Genomic DNA, 6,240 nt, shown 5'->3' on the forward strand with positions numbered 1-6,240 from the left:
GAGTTGTGTCAACTTACACACAGCACTGACACATCCACTTACCCTACCAGACATGCCACCAGGGGTCTTTTCACAGTCCCCAAACCCAGAACGAATTCAAGGAAACGTACAGTATTATACAGAGCCATGATTGCATGGAACTCCCCTCTCATATTGCTCAAGTGAACAGCAAACCTGGCTTTAAAAAACAGACAAAGCAACACCTCCGAGCACAACGCCTCTCCCCCATGTGACCTAAATAGTTTGTGTGTACGTACTGATAGATCCTAAGAATGTAAAGGTAATATATGAACATATAAATAATACATGTAGGCCTAGAACTGTGTTGAATCAGTATAGAACCTTTTAGTTATATCTTTCTTGTTATAAATGTATGTAGTTCTGTCCTTCTCGATTACTGTTCTGTACTATGTCATGTTTCATGTTTTGTGTGGACCCCAGGAAGAGTTGCTGCTGCTATCGCAACAGCTAATGGGAATCCCAGTCAATTACCAAATACCAATTCCACAATCCATCAGGTCTGACCAAGGCAGCCAGGGAAAGGTTAGGTTATCAACCTGTAATGGATTTCGCTGGCGTTTCTCAGGGTGCTGTTTTTCCCTCTTCCCCGGTCTTATAAGCCTCAGTGCAGACTCCCTGCTTTATTTCTGTCTGCCTGGAGTATAGGACATCCGGGGGCTGCATTCTGCAGCTAAAACTCACCTGATAGGATCAGACACACTCACAGGGAGTGTGGAGGGGCCCAAATGTTTAACACCCTTTTCCCATGTCCATTTCACACACGCCTGGCTGTGTCACGAGATAAGGTTGCAACCCCCTCGAACACACACACACGTCAATGCATAGTAGTCAATAATACACACACACACACGCACGCACGCACCCCCCCACCCACCCACCCACACACACACACACACATGAATGAGCATACAGCTGTATGTATGTTTTCAAGAACTCTCTGATTTGCCCTCCACTATTGAGTAATCCTGATTTCAATTGAGATGAGTACAAGACTCACTACTCTCCTTAGGGCAGATCACCGACAGGCAAGTGTTACTCCCACTTAAAGTGCTCACACTTAAAGCCACTTCTATTAATCTGTCATATTGGTGAGACTCGTTGAGATATACGTGTAGTTCATTTTCTATGGTGGGTTCCATGGAAAACCAAAGAGAATGTAGAACCATGTCTATTCTACGAGTTCTATTTTTGGTAGCTGGCAAGAAGCCCTGAATCACTGATTCAGGTACAGCGGCAGTAAAAGAGGGGTGGAGTCAGAGCATAGCGAGACCCAGTGATAGGGCAGCAGCTGTTTTGTGAGAGTGAATGGAGCGGGGAGGGGTGCACAGCAGCCTTTAACTGTTAACCAATCACAGAGGCCTCAGGCAAATCATGAGTAATTAAGCAAGTGATGGTCCCTCAGCATCCAGAGAGAGGGAGAGAGAGAGAGAGAGAGAGAGAGAGAGAGAGAGAGAGAGAGAGAGAGAGAGAGAGAGAGAGAGAGAGAGAGAGAGAGAGAGAGAGAGAGAGAGAGAGCGAGAGAGAGCGAGAGAGAGCGAGACAGAGATACATTTAGAGAGTGAGAGGAGAGAGTTTGTGAGTTTCAGCACACTCTCTGTGGCTGAGTCTTTGAAAAAGGGAGACGATGTGGGCTCAGTCATGTTGTGTCATATCATAAATGTGAAGGCAGAGGACAAGTTTCTGACAGACGGCTCAGCAATAGTAAAACTCTGCACAGTTGGAGCGCAGGAGGAGATGGAGTAGTGAGTGCGAGTGTGTGGCGGAGCGAGGGAGAAAACAGCTGTTGACGGACAGTTTTGTGGAGCTGAGTGAAGGAAAGCAGGGGAGTAGACAACATCAGGGCTGACTGAGACAGTTTGGACTGGGAACCTCGGAGTGACGGTGATAACAGGATTGATAGACTTCATGGGGTCAAAGGCTTGATATTGATGTGAGTAGCTTTTTGCCTTTTGTGCTATATTATTTGTTCTGTGTTTTTGGATTGTTTTACTCTTGTTGAAAATCGGGTCCTCTAATACCAAAATCAAACAGTGTAATTGATACAAACGTGATGACAAAAAAAGTCTAAATAAAAAAGATCTGCATATAATGGTGAAAAAGGTTATTGGGAAATGGTGATATGATTCTACATGTTAATACATCAAATTGTTGTTATATGCACATGTTCAACAGTAATAAACAAGTCACTTGAGTTTTCAAAATGGAAAAGCACACTATTGGTAGGGCAGAATATATATTTCTTTCAAAGATTGTCATATTAAAGAGAACGATTATACTTTTTTTCGTAATCAAAACAGATCAGGCATGATTAGTATCAAGTGAGAGAGAGAGAGAACGGGTGCACGACTTTGTTGTCCTCTATCTAATCATCTTAAGGGTAGCATCTCTATTCATCACTGAGTTTGACATCAACATATGTTGCACCCTTATTTGCACCATTAAACATCTCTGTGGAGAGTGCATACGTGTAGCCTTCGACCAATAAGACAGCACACTGCTGGCCTCCTCTGACCAGTGTGAGCCTCGAGGGGAATGGGGGGGTGGTGTCAGATTCTGTCTGTGAGATAAGACCCCCCCTCCCCCCCAGGGTGGCATGGTGCACAAAGGGAAATAACCACAGAGCCCTAAAGCCATCGAAAACCAGCAGCTACTCATTTAGTACTTCCCAGACAATTACAGAATTAGTCCACGTAGAAATTTACTTCATAGAACAGTTGTTCTCTATTAGTGTGAGGGGTGAAAAAGACCAGCATCCCAACTATATCTCAGTATTTCCATTTCTAAGAAACCAAGAGACTCTAGCCTACTGAAACACGCTCCCATGGCGTGCTCCTACTGTCTCCTGCTACACACTACAGCACAGCCACATGTAGGGCATACGCAGCATCATAACCCCTTGTTAATACAGTCCTGGCTCCTGGTTTCTATCTTCTCTAAACCCAACGCCACCACGCTTCCTAGTAAGCAGCTGTTGGCACAGTTGGTCGCAGCAGCCCCGGGGGCTTAATTTGGACCCCCTACCACCCAGGCCACCACCCAACACCACCCAGCCCAGTTTGATGAGCTCTGGATGGGCTCCAACACAACGATAAAGACCTTGCGTCAGACACAACTGGTGAGCACATGTGCAATGGATATGGAGCGATAACATGGGACAGGACAGGTGGTTCGCAAAAACACAGTTAAAGGGCAATGAAAACATAAAAGAGGCTAATTCAGCGATTTTTTTTTGATATTGATAAACACAAAGTAAGATTTAATTTCTTATCTGTCAGACTGTCAGTAGACTATATAGAGCTGTCAATGAAACTGACGGATAGCACACTCTGGAAAACAGCAATGCTTTAACGGAAAAGACTACCCAGGTTACATCAATTACACCTAACTCGACTTTAGAACATTTAATGAGCAGAAAACAAAAGATAAACAACTTTCTTCTTTAGACACGCTTTCACTTCTATTAGCTTCCCAAGGCACCACACAGTGCAGCTCTCTTTAACAACTGTCTCAGGCGTGGAAAGATTTCCCAGACCCTCCCTTTGACAACCATGTGTTTATACTATTTAAGTTGAACTTTTGATACTTAAGTATATTTAAAACAAAATACTTTATAGACTTTTACTCAAGTAGTATTTTACTGGGTGACTTTCACTTTTACTTGAGTCATTTTCTATTGAGGTATCTTTACTTTTACTCAAGTAGTATTTTACTGGGTGACTTTCAGTTGTACTCGAGTCATTTTCTATTAAGGTATCTTTACTTTTACTCAAAAATGAAAATTGGGTACTTTTTCCACCACTGGTCAGCAGCAACATCTTGACTGTTGTATTCCAAAAAAAATGTAATAAAAACCGCACTTTTCCTTTTCTACTAGCACTTTGCTAATAACTATTTTATTGAGGGAAAATGTACTTACTACGACTGTGATATTTAGTTGGCTCGCCTAGCTATCTTAATCATCCATCACCTGCCACGACCCTGTCCAATTTAAACCTTCATGGAAGGAAGAGTAGAGAAAGTATGGTTGCATCGCAAATGGCACGCTATTCCCTATATAGTGCTCTACTTTTGACCAGTTCTGCACTTTATAGGGAATAGGGTACCATTTGGGACACACTTGAAGAAACTCAGATTAAGCCCTCTATAAATCCATATGTCAGGTGAGCTACAGGTTGGTTCTAGAGCACCGAGCATCCTAATGTCTCCGCCTGACGTCTCATTTGCTATTGTTTCGATGAACACGATCATTTCAGAATCAGTGGGAGGTGCACTGCTAACCTACATGCCATTTCTGGCATCCTTGGTATGCATGCAGCCTCCAAGTCATGATTCAATCAGGCCACGCTCTATACATTCCCCAGCATCCCATATTTTTTTTTATTGATAGACAAAGTCATGGCCATATATCCGTTTCTATACTACAGGGTCTATGACGTATTGCTTTCCCCTGTCAGATACCCCTGACAAACGTCATCTTCCATTCACGGCTGTTGATAGATAAACATACACCCATACATAAATATATATATACACATATATATATATATATATATATATATATATATATGTAGGACTCATATATAGGACTTATACCTTTCTCCAAGAAGACCTGTCAGATCAGTAGGCTAGCAGTGAACAGTGACCAGTGGTGGCTGGTTCGGTGACTCATTGTAAAGGTTGGAATTAAATGAACGGAATAGTACTAAACACCTATCAAACACATTGTTTCTATGCAATGTGCTTGATACCATTCCATTCATTCCATTCCGGCCATTAACTATGAGCTGTCCTCCCCTCACCAGCCTCCACTGAAACAGACCATGCCCTGTATTCAGACTGACTGGCTGAGACATGCAGCACATTATGCTATTAGGTTTTATTTGAGCGTTTACCACCTGTCGCAGACATTTTTACAACCTCTGTGTGTTCGCATCACTTGGCATGGACAGAGACATGACATTTCTATATCATAGGGGAAATCACCTCTCAATAAATCTCTCGCATACCCGTGATGATGCAAATGGTTCCTCTCCTCATGCAAAACGACAGGCAGCTCATTAGCCAAGTAAATTAAATCCGAGGCCCCGGATCAGCATCATCCATTATGACAAAGGACGTTTCTAGGATACCGACCGGCTCGTCGTGTGTGTGCGGAGACTGGAGAGACACAAGTGTCCAGTTGTTGCCGCTACAGCAGTATTAAAAGACAGCCTAATACTGACCGGCAGACATCACGCCGTAGTAGGCTGATGATGTACATTTTGGGATTTTAGCGGGTTGTTTGGCACGGCTAGGGTGATGTGTTTGATAAATGGCAGCAGCAGCACTAGTGGTGGTGACGACTGTGGAGAGTGGTGTTGGACAAATGGCCACTCAGGCAGCCACAGCCGACAGAGCACAGCAGGAGCAGAAGCTATGGATGAAAGCAGAGAAATCCCTACCGGAGCCCTGCTCACGAGAAATACAGAAAGAAAGAGAGAGAGAGAGAGAGAGTGGGAGAGAAGAGAAAAGGGAAGAGAGTGAAAGAAAAAGGGTTAAGAGAGAGACCACAGAGAGAGTGGGTGAGATAAAAGAGAGTTAGGATGAAAGGAAATTATTGATACAGGAAGGGTCGGGAGAGAGAGAGAGAGAGGGGAAGAAAAACTACAACCGGTGATTAGGATAGAGAGTAAGAGAGACAGACAGACAAGAGAGAGAGATAGAGGGCAAATACAGGTCAATGCTCCTGGGGGTACTGTATTGGTATGCAGATGCACACACACATAGGAAAACACGTCATAGACACTCCATTCCAACCGCACATGAGCTAATAGATGTGACAGGAAGCTAACACATTGCACATACACACACCTGCAACATAAAACGATTATGCCACAAACGTGTTCTTCTTCTTTACTCAAGACTAAACTTAGCGTGTGGAATAACATCTCGCCCCAGCAGTCTATACAAACACCCATGCTATCCTCCTCTCCCAATACACATTATGTCGTCTCCATGTTAGCTGTTGCCTTGCCTGTGGTCCAGCCTGGCTAATTGACAGTTCAAGTGTTGAGGATGACGGACTGAGACAAGACGAGATGCAGCCAGTATGTGACGTGTTAGGCGCCGTAAGCTCACACACCCATGCAGGCAGGGCTCCCAGGACCAGTCATTTCAATCGTGTAAATGGGTTGAAGAAATTACCACTTTGACTATCAACACCTCTTAAAATGCCATCTC

General features: G+C 43.8%; 1 protein-coding gene across 2 annotated transcripts in view; it reads left to right on the forward strand.

Moving 5' to 3' along the window:
- Positions 1-1,513: 1,513 nt before the first annotated feature.
- LOC129838609 (D(4) dopamine receptor-like) overlaps positions 1,514-6,240 on the forward strand; it is a 30,517-nt gene continuing 25,790 nt past the window's right edge. Inside the window, exon 1 of one of the 2 annotated variants that reach the window (XM_055905695.1) lies at positions 1,514-1,951. The gene's annotated coding sequence lies outside the window, so the exon portion shown is untranslated. The remainder of the gene's footprint in view (positions 1,952-6,240) is intronic. The other variant, XM_055905697.1, reaches the window with a different exon arrangement.

This window comes from Salvelinus fontinalis, chromosome 39 (genome assembly GCF_029448725.1).
Source record: "Salvelinus fontinalis isolate EN_2023a chromosome 39, ASM2944872v1, whole genome shotgun sequence".
Classification (NCBI taxonomy): domain Eukaryota; kingdom Metazoa; phylum Chordata; class Actinopteri; order Salmoniformes; family Salmonidae; genus Salvelinus; species Salvelinus fontinalis.